Source organism: Drosophila navojoa, chromosome X, assembly GCF_054131105.1.
Source record: "Drosophila navojoa isolate 15081-1374.11 chromosome X, UAZ_NAV_1.0, whole genome shotgun sequence".
NCBI lineage: Eukaryota > Metazoa > Arthropoda > Insecta > Diptera > Drosophilidae > Drosophila > Drosophila navojoa.
Window position 1 is genome coordinate 33,689,491 of NC_142895.1, and position 10,100 is coordinate 33,699,590.

The following is a 10,100-nucleotide window of genomic DNA, read 5'->3' on the forward strand; positions in this document are numbered from 1 at the left end:
CGATTTCATGGGTGGGCTTATCATATTTCACCTCTAAATCTATAAGCGTTGACTGGACTTTGTTCCATAGGAACTCTAGGGTTTCTTTGCAGTCTAAAGTTTCCTCCTGGTTCATGAGCTCTAGATCGGCATACACCTCTTCAATGTGCTGCTTTAATGCTAGAGCTCTTTTATCCACAAGTTCTACCATTTTATCCATTGGGCTCGCCTTTTTGCGTGAAAGCATTGCCTCCTGTTGAGTATGTTTTTCCATTGATATTTCGGCTTGCATTTGCCAATTCATACTAGTGGATGGTTCGTCGGCATCTATGTCGGGGTCGATGGCTTCGACCTTCATCAGCTCCTCTTTGTAGGTCCTGATTTTTTCCATTAATCCATCGTATATTTTCTGGGTAAAATACGCATGATGGCTTGGGATACCGAGTTTAATTAGCGTCGAGTGATTGGCAGCGAATTCTTCTACCAACTTATCCACGACTGCTAGTGAATCCTTTTCAGCTATGGCTTTTAAAATGATGTCATACAAGTCTGACTGCTTCTTTAGCATTTCAATAGCCTTTCCTGACATCATCTTTTTGCGGTTGTTGTAGTATTTGTATATTTGTGATTGATTTTCTTTTTGGCTTAACCCGTTGGAGGTATTTTTGTTTTGATCGCCTTGTTGATCTTGCTGTGCCTCTACTCACAGCGTGTTTTGGTAAGCCAAAAGGAAATCACTTCTTATTTAAAAAATAATTTTCCACTTTAATATACACTTGTTACAACTTTTGATATTTGGTAGTCTTATGGTACGGCTCGAAGGACCATGAACGAATACACTTTACTATGATGGTGTTTAGTTTCGTATTGATCTTTATTCTTCTGAGCCTGGGTTTATATACCCAGACTCATGTATAATTTCAACCCTTAATGTATCTATTGCTGAGTGTGTAAGGCTCAGCATTGGGCTATTACATATTCTTATCTTATCGCTGAGTGTGTAAGACTCCGCGTTGGTCTATTAGCTATTCTTATCCTATCGCTGAGTTTGTAAGGCTCAGCACTTGTCTCTTACGTTATCTTGTCGCTAAGGGTCAGAGTCGTATTTTATTTCTAGTTTGACAGTTCACACTTTCACATGTGGTATCTATTTTAAGTATGCCGTCTGTCGAGTACATAGATTGTATGTTCCCATACTTATCATATTTCTATGTTCATGCATGTTCATGAACATTCTGCGGGGGGCCAGAGAAGGTGATAGCTAATAATTGCTGTCTCTGGTTTCTTTTCTTAATTAGGTACAAGACAAATAGAGATATTATAATTATTACTAGTCCCAGAGAAATATGTCCATTCATTGTGTGAAGGAGAAGATCGTCAATGTGTACTTTATGACGGTGCAACTCCTTAATACTCTGTTGTACCCGTTGTAGCTCCACTGAGTTATTTACGACAATGTGTTGAAGTGGTGTTGGATCCCATGTGGTGTTCTGGTCGATTATTTTAAGGAAGAGTGGAGCGTACCTCGCCGTATTTGAAGATACTAGGTCCTGTGGAGTTATAATGTTAATTTTACCTATCCTGGCTGAGCATCCAGCGAGTAGCTCGACTATGCCTTGGTTTGGCAACAGGACCATGTCCTCGTAGTTTCCGCATATGATGTGGGCTGACTTTTTCTCAAACACTTTAAAAAGCCAGCGGTTTTTTCCATTGAGTTTTTTGACGAACGTGTCCTCCTCGTATTCCATCATCTTGCACGGCTGCTTGTTGCTCGGTTTTATTGGAGATATTTCACAACTTTCGTCATCTGCATCTTCCCATGCCCAACTTCCTTCACACAGGTATGTGATCTCGTCTTCATGCCGGCAATGGCTCAATTCCATTTCAGTCATTGAGTGGTATGCGTTTATCTCAGTATTGAAAATAAGGAATTTCGTTTTTGTCTTCGGAATAACTTTTCTTCCTTTCAGTACGAGTGGTATTGGTATTACTTCGAAGAGAGTGGCATGCTGGTTTATGTATATTGGTAGCCTTGCGTCTATGATTAGCACATTGTCCTTAAATATTGCTTGCGCTTTCATTAGTTTGTATACTAGCTGAAGCCTTTTCGGAGAATTTTCGCCAGGAAGAAGTTGATTCCTCTGCAGTTTCTGTTGGATTTTGTTGAGTTCAGCTAACATCTTATTTGGTTCGACTAGGGACGGGTGTACTTTTCCTTGATTAATATCCGTCACCAGGGCAATTACTGCTGACTGGAGATCCTCGGTTTCCTCAATCCAGCTTCTCACTTGGTTGATCAACATAAAGAACTTTATGGACTCTTTGTAGACGAAAAAGTTCTCTTTTATAGTGCTTGCCATTTTATTTATCTCCTTTGTAACCCTTTCAAAGTTTTTATTCACTTCCTCTGTAGTGGTTTGTACAAGGTTTGATGTTGCATTAATGATGGATGTTTGGTTGCTGACATAATCACTTAGTCGCTTTTCGTTTTTGATTATTGTCTGCATGTTTTCTTAGCAGCTAATTTAGTTGCACAATCCCCAACCATCATACATATTCCATTAGCTGAGACTGACATCCGCTTAAAACTTATTCGGCACGCCAACATAACTTCATGCGACTGGAATAACTAACTTCCACCATCGCCACAAAACGTACAACGCTACTGGACTTGGCATCAAATATCCCCCCAATACCCGAAAACAGGAGTGGTCAACTTTTGTTCGTCTCCGTATTGGACACACACAATTTTCACACGGTCACCTACTTACGGGCTCTGCGCCTCCTCTTTGCAGCTGTAACAACAACAGCAACACACGTAAAACGGTAGACCATATACTTGACCAATGCCCAACCTACCAACGGGAGAGGATAAGACTCTTCGGCAACACACCTCATACCACACTACTTATCGAACCAACAGCAGTAAATATTAATTTAATTCTTAAGTCTATAAATCTTTGTAATATTTTTTATCCAATTTAACTTCTAACATTCACGTCGATGGCCCTCGTAGCTTTCACGTTTAATAATTTTTAGATTTATATTTTTTATATTATCTAATAAATATATAATAATAATAATATTTCTTTATTAATAGGTAACTATTGAACGTGCATTTTCCAAACTTAAACTGGTTTTACCCGATTATCGCAATCGTTTAAGTGCAGATTCGCTGGAAAATATATTGCTTGTGAAGCTCAATCCTAGTTTCCTGGAAACAGCAATTGACAACCTGCCGCTCTTCCAAGAAGAAGACTAATAAAAAAATAAATAAATAATCGCCATTATAAATAAATAATTTAAATGTTAATTTTCATTCATTTCGTTCATGACGCACAAAGCAAACCAAAAACTGTGGAAGCTGTCTGCTGTGCTGTTCGGCAGTCGACAGTTTTTGCTTCTTTACAGCTAATTTTTGTTACTTCTTTTGTTATACTCATTCACGAAGTGAATTAGTATATTGGTTTTGTGCAATGTCCGTCTTGCTGTCCATCCGTCTGTCCGTCCGTCCGTCTGTCCGTATGAACGCAGTTCATTTCGCCGCTATTGAAGCTAGAGACTTGAAATTTGGAACACATATTCGTGTATAACTCCGATTTATAAAGTGTTAAAATTTTCCCGATCCGCCCACTAGGGGCGTGGCAAATCGGAAAATGCATTTTCCGATATACCAGAAATCATGTTAGTTGAAGAGCTAGAAAGTTGAAATTTGGTATGTATTACTACTTCATCTTCACGGCAGAGGCTTTAGCTGTTTAAAAAGCTTGTCATTTCGCTCAGAAAAACAAAGGCAAATTTATTATCTGCACAGTTTGTCCACACTAACTGCAGTACAAAATCTCAACTGCTATAACGATGTTATCAGTGACATCCGCAGCTTATGCATCGCAAACAATGTTGTGCTTATTTGGGTACCCAGTCACCAGTCCCAGTCCGATATACCAGAAATCATGTTAGTTGAAGAGCTAGAAAGTTGAAATTTGGTATGTAGGTCCGCGTTGACCCCCCAAGTCCAAAAAGCTATGGTGGATATATCTACGCCTATTGGGGGCGTGGCAAATCAGATAAAACTGTATCTCCTAAAGTTCTATAGCTAGAACGTTGAAATTTCGCACGTAAGCTAATGCTATAATTCTATAATGACTGATGAAAAATTTTTATGTCTACGCCTACTAGGGGCGTGGCAAATCGGACCTGAAGATATAGTGATTTTTCAAATTTGGCTATATTCTAGGCACTATTGATGCTACAGACTTGAAATTTGGTATATATACGCGAGTTGACCTCCCAAGTCCAACAAGCTATAGCGGATATATGTCCGTCCAAAGGGGGCGTGGCAAACCGCAAAACTTTATATCTCCTACAGTTTAAGAGCTAGAAGCTCTTCCTCAAAGCCTCAAATTTGGATAGTTGAGTTACTGGTAACCTCCTCTATCGATGCCCCAAAAATAATTGTCATGCCTCTTTGGGGGCGTGGCATATCGAAAAATACCCTGTAATTTTCAAATTTTTTGTGCGTAAGCATTCAAATTTCGCATTTACGTACCGTTAGCTCTTTCTAAGAACTGGCCAAAAATGGGGGGTCTACGGCCACTAGGGGCGTGGCAATCGGCATTTGTATTATCAAATTGCGACATTTATATGCTTGAGCTACCTACATACATATGTATGTATGTATATGTATATACAAATAGGCTTAATAGGCATTGATAACATTGAAGAAAAGATTTTTATAAAATATAAAAAAAAAAATTAAATATTTAAAAAATATAAAATAAGCTAAAATAACAAAATTTGCAATTTACAAAAAAGAGTTTTCCGCGGGATGTGAATAAGTATTCCGCAGTCGGTAGCGCCCGACTGCAACGTTCTTACTTGTTTTTTATTATTTTCTTTTGTTACTGCAAACATATTGTTAATTTTTTTACTTACCAATATAGGTAATAGTCCAATTTACCTAGTTTCATTAATTTTTTTTTTTTATTAATATTCTTACTATTTTTATTACGCTTCAAAGCACTAAATTAAAATTTGTTCCCTGTGTGAAGTAAACAAAATTAACAATATGTTTCCAGTAACAAAAGAAAATAAAAAAAAAACAAAAGAAATAAAAAAAAAATATATATACATATATATATATATATATATATATATATAAGTTAACGACAGACCCTACAAAAATGCGTTGCACCGGCATCACGGCTCCAGTGCGCTTTGTCAGCAAAATACAACAGCAACGCAACCGCAACCGTGGGAGCCTATCGTCAGTAATAATAATAAGATCAATGCACTTGGCCAAAACAGATACGTTTATCAGAGTTAACCCTATAAGAGCACCTTCGCTTCCTCAGAAGAACAATCATCAAAATAAAATTATTCCGTTTTCATTTCGATATAATAACCCACATGTCTTAAATCGAACCAATTTTAATCCGGATCTGTATTATCCACCAAAGCCTAAGTTTATCCCCCAGAATTCAGGTTTCATACCAAGACCCATACACCAACAACCACTACAGTTCTTTAACGCACCACCAAGACTAATAGCTCCAAAACCACAACCGGCTCCACAACCAATGGAAGTCGACTCGTCTACCAGAACCAGGAATGTGAATTATATGAATAGACCAATACAATAATAAGCAATTCACTGGGAAAAGACCCTTATCTTCTAGGGCAGAAAACCCATTCAAACAACAGCGACAATTTCACATCAATACTGGGGAACCCCAAGTACAGAACGTAGATGATGAGGCTAACGCTTACGCAAATGCATATGCAAACGCATACGCCACCGAAGCTTATGCCGAGGCATACGAGCAGTGTATGAGTGAACAGGTCTACTATGCTGCTGCAGAGGAGCAAGGTATCGTCGAAACACCGTAAGAGAACGACGCAACCGCAGACAACCAGATTCAAGTAGAAATTGCTGATATGTCTGATGTCAATTTCTTGCAAAACGAGGGACGGACAGGTACTGAACTTCCTCATTGATACGGGTTCAACCCGAATTACAACCAGGCTTCCCTAGTAACCAACTCAAAAAAGAACAAAAAAGCTTTTTTCGCTAATTCTATAGGCGGAAAAATAGCCATCACCCATCCATATATTTCTGAATCTTTTTAACCTCAACACTCCAATCAGATTTTTCGTATTGCCCACTCTAAAAACTGTTCATGGTATTCTAGACAACGATACAATGAAACAACTCAATGTTGTTATCGATGTCAGGATTGATATCCTAATAGTAAATGACAGTTATAAATTCTGAATCAAGCAATTAGCTGCACAAGCAGTTAACACAATAAAGGTCCAAACAAATCATATGTCCGATAGGCAGGAAAAGATAATAGATCGACAATTCAAGAAGCTAAACCGTTATTTGTAGACCCAGAGCAAAAATTAACTTACACGACTAAAGTATGGAGAGATCCGAACCAATACCGACACTCCGGTTTACAGCAGGCATTACCCATATCCTATTGCTCTAAAGCAAGAAGTTGAAAAGCAGGAATCAGAAATGCTTGACGATGGAGTGGTATGGATCGTACCAAAGAAAACTGATGCCTCAGAAAAAAAGAAATACCGAATTGTAATTGATTATCGCAAGCTAAATTTGGTTACAATCTCCGATCGATAACCCATGCCAAAAATAGGAAACATCATAGCCCACTTAGGGCACAATAAATTCTTCACGGTCCTGGATTTCAAAAGTGGTTTCTACCAAATTCTTTTGAAGGAGACAGACATAGAAAAGACAGCATTTTCTGTTAACGGAGGAAAGTACGAATTTACAAGACTACCTTTTGGTCTCAAGAATTCCTCTTCAATATTCCAAAGAGCCTTAGATGATATTCTAAGAGATCATGTTGGAAAAATCTGCTATGTCTACATTAATGGCATCATTGTTTTCAGCAAAACTGAAAACGAACATGCTCATCACCTAAAACACGACTTTACTTGACGCTAATATGAAAATCCAAATGGACAAGTGTGCATTTTTCAAAGAGGAAGTAAAGCTCCTAGGATTCACCATTTCAAACAGTGGCGTTAAGACAAATCCAGAAAAGGTTGAAGCGATTCCAGATTTCCCATACCCAAAACTCTTAAAGAACTACGATCGTTCTTAGGACTCTCCGGCTACTACCGCAGATTCATAAAAGATTATGCAAAACTAGCTAAACCCCTTACCACTTACCTCAGAGGTGAAGATGGTCGTATATCAGCAAAAGCATCAGATAAAGTACAGATAAAGCTAGATAACAAGGCAATAGAAACATTCAATAAAATAAAGCAAACTTTTTGTTCTAATGACGTCATTTTAAAATACCCAAACTTCTCTAAAGAATTCCTCCTAACAACCGATGCTTCGAATTACGCAATCGGTGCAGTCCTTGAACAAGAAGGCAGACCCATTAATTTTATGTCACGAACATTGTGAAAAACAGAGAACTATGCAACAAACGAAAAGGAAATGCTAGCCATAGTTTCGGCATTGCATAACCTTCGAATTTACTTGTACGGAACTTCCAAAGTTATTATATTCACAGACCACCAACAAATAACCTTTGCTCTAAGTAGTAAAAATCACAACGGAAAATTAAAACGTTGGAAGAGTTACTTAGAAGAGTTCAATTACAAGATAAAGCTTAAGCCAGGATCCACCAACGTAGTAGCAGACGCTTTATCAAGAAACCCAATAAACGAAGACTCAGCTATTCATAGTAATCGGCGAAAAGCACGATTATAAATTCGAAATTTCCTTCCCTACATACCATAGGCATACAGTAACACAACCCCACTTCACCGAAGACGAATTAATTGACATTTTTAAGAAACGACTTGACCCAAGACTCATTAACGGCTATTTACTCCAGAACATATAATAAGCAAAATACAGGAATTCTACCCACTTCACTTTTCCAATTATAAAATATGATACACTCAAAGAAAGGTAGGAGACATAACGAGCGTCGATGAACAATATAAAATTATAACACAAGAGAATAGACGAGCACACACAAATGAATCCGAAAATAAAGCCCAAATTCTAGAAAAATTTTTCTTTACACAACTACACAAAAAAGTTAAAGAAATTACAAAATAATGCTTAACATGCAGAGAGTCAAAATATGGCGGACACCCTCCACATCCCGCAATTCAAGCAACACCGATTCCCAAATTTCCAGGAGAAATCATTCATATAGATTTTTATATAACAGAAAATAAGACTTTTTTAACTAGCATCGATAAATTTTCAACATACGTTCAAGTCAAGATTCTAAATTCAAGATCTGCATAGGATATAAAAATGCCATTAAGAGAAATCCTAATTGCATTCGGCATGCCTAAAACTGTAGTAATCGACAACGAGCGAGCTTTAAATTCAGACTCTATAAAGTTCTTGCTGCTAGACCAACTAGGTATCGAAGTTTATACTACCCCTCCCTATAACTCAACAAGTAACGGACAAATAGAGGGATGTCACTTCACCCTGTCAGAGATAATGACTTGCCCAAAAAAAGACAATAAAGATATGAGTTTCACAGATACACTTTTTAAAGCAGTACAGGAATATACCGCCTCCTACTATTCAGTTACTAAAATAAAACCAATAAAGATATGTCAAGCCAATTAAAAGAAAAAACTATATCAATGAAATAAAATTCGAAAATATTGTGAAATGCGAAAATGCAATCTATGCTATAAGAGACTCATGTGAGTCACATAATGAAAAAACAATTTGTAATATAAATAAGTTAGTCGACTTAAGAAATGATACTTGTACTCTGCCACTATTTAAAAGCCAACGTACCCAATCACGAACAGCTGTTTGTCGGAACAATATGCTCAACGATTTCAATGGACCAATCAAGATCGACGAAGATTAAGTAAAACTCCACGATACGCATCGAAGATGACATATACGAATCAAAAGTAATGTCCTTCGCAGAAGCCACCCCACCGATATTTCCAATCATGGTGGAAACAAACAAGATCGATGAAGTCCTCTCATTGCAAATGCTCAAGGAAATAAATCTAAACAACACAAGAAAATTAAAAACCCTTAAGAGCAGCAACGATATAGGAGCAACAGTCAATATAACACTCTCTGGAACTCTACTCATAAATTTGGCAGTAGTTGGATACCACAGGCCAATTCACAACATCCGAAGCAGAAAAGGGAGAAAATGCTCAAGTTTTCTATATTGCGACCGAGGACGTCCGCATCTAAGGGGGGAAGAGTTAAGACAGACCCTACAAAAAGGCATTGCACCGGCCCAATTATATCACAGCTCCAGTGCATGCACTTTTGACAATATGATGTGAATGATAAAGACTTGCTTCTTGTGTTGGGAAATTTTAACATTCCCAACACTTCTTGGTCAGCAACTTGTAATACAAATTACTTTATTCCGACAATTGATCACTATCTTTTTGATGAATTGTTTAACCTGTCTTGTTTCAGATTAACTCTATTTCTAAACACATAAATCGCACACTTGATCTGGTGTTTACTAATCACGATTCGCTCTTTAATGTCGTGAGATCGACTCCTGTTGATGATCATATCAGTTATCCACCTTTGCCTTCTAAACCTAGTCGTTGTTAACGTAAATGCGATTTTGTTTTGCTTAATGAATTAATTAATTCAACAGACTGGTCTGTTTTATATGAGTGGAATGATATTAATTGACAGATCGTTTTTTCATTCCACCCTAAACTCTATTCTGGATGTTTGTGTCTCCCTCTGCCGTATTTCGCCAGTTTCTGAATATGGGTCTATAAGTACTCCTAAAGTTACTGCAGCCTCTCTGGCTTCGGACTGGACCGGGTGACGACCGGACGCTTGAAAGTGCTGGTGGTCTGTAGTTTCCCGGATAAAATGGAAGATGCAGAGGCACTGCGTTTAATTAAATGCGAATCGGGTGTACTCAGTTGCGCTCGACCCGAACGATCAGACATGGAGTTCTGCTAAGATAGCGCATTATGCAAATCTTGGACTGGAAAAAATTGCCTCGACTCTCTTCTATGCCAAAGCTATAGTCCTAGCCTAGGACTCACAAAATTCCAAAAGATACATTTATTCTTTAAATTAACGTTAACTAGTCCATTTC

General features: G+C 37.8%; 1 pseudogene; it reads left to right on the top strand.

Moving 5' to 3' along the window:
• The first annotated feature begins 5,162 nt into the window (after positions 1-5,162).
• On the top strand, positions 5,163-9,232 carry LOC149090897 (uncharacterized; annotated as a pseudogene).
• Positions 9,233-10,100: the final 868 nt, after the last annotated feature.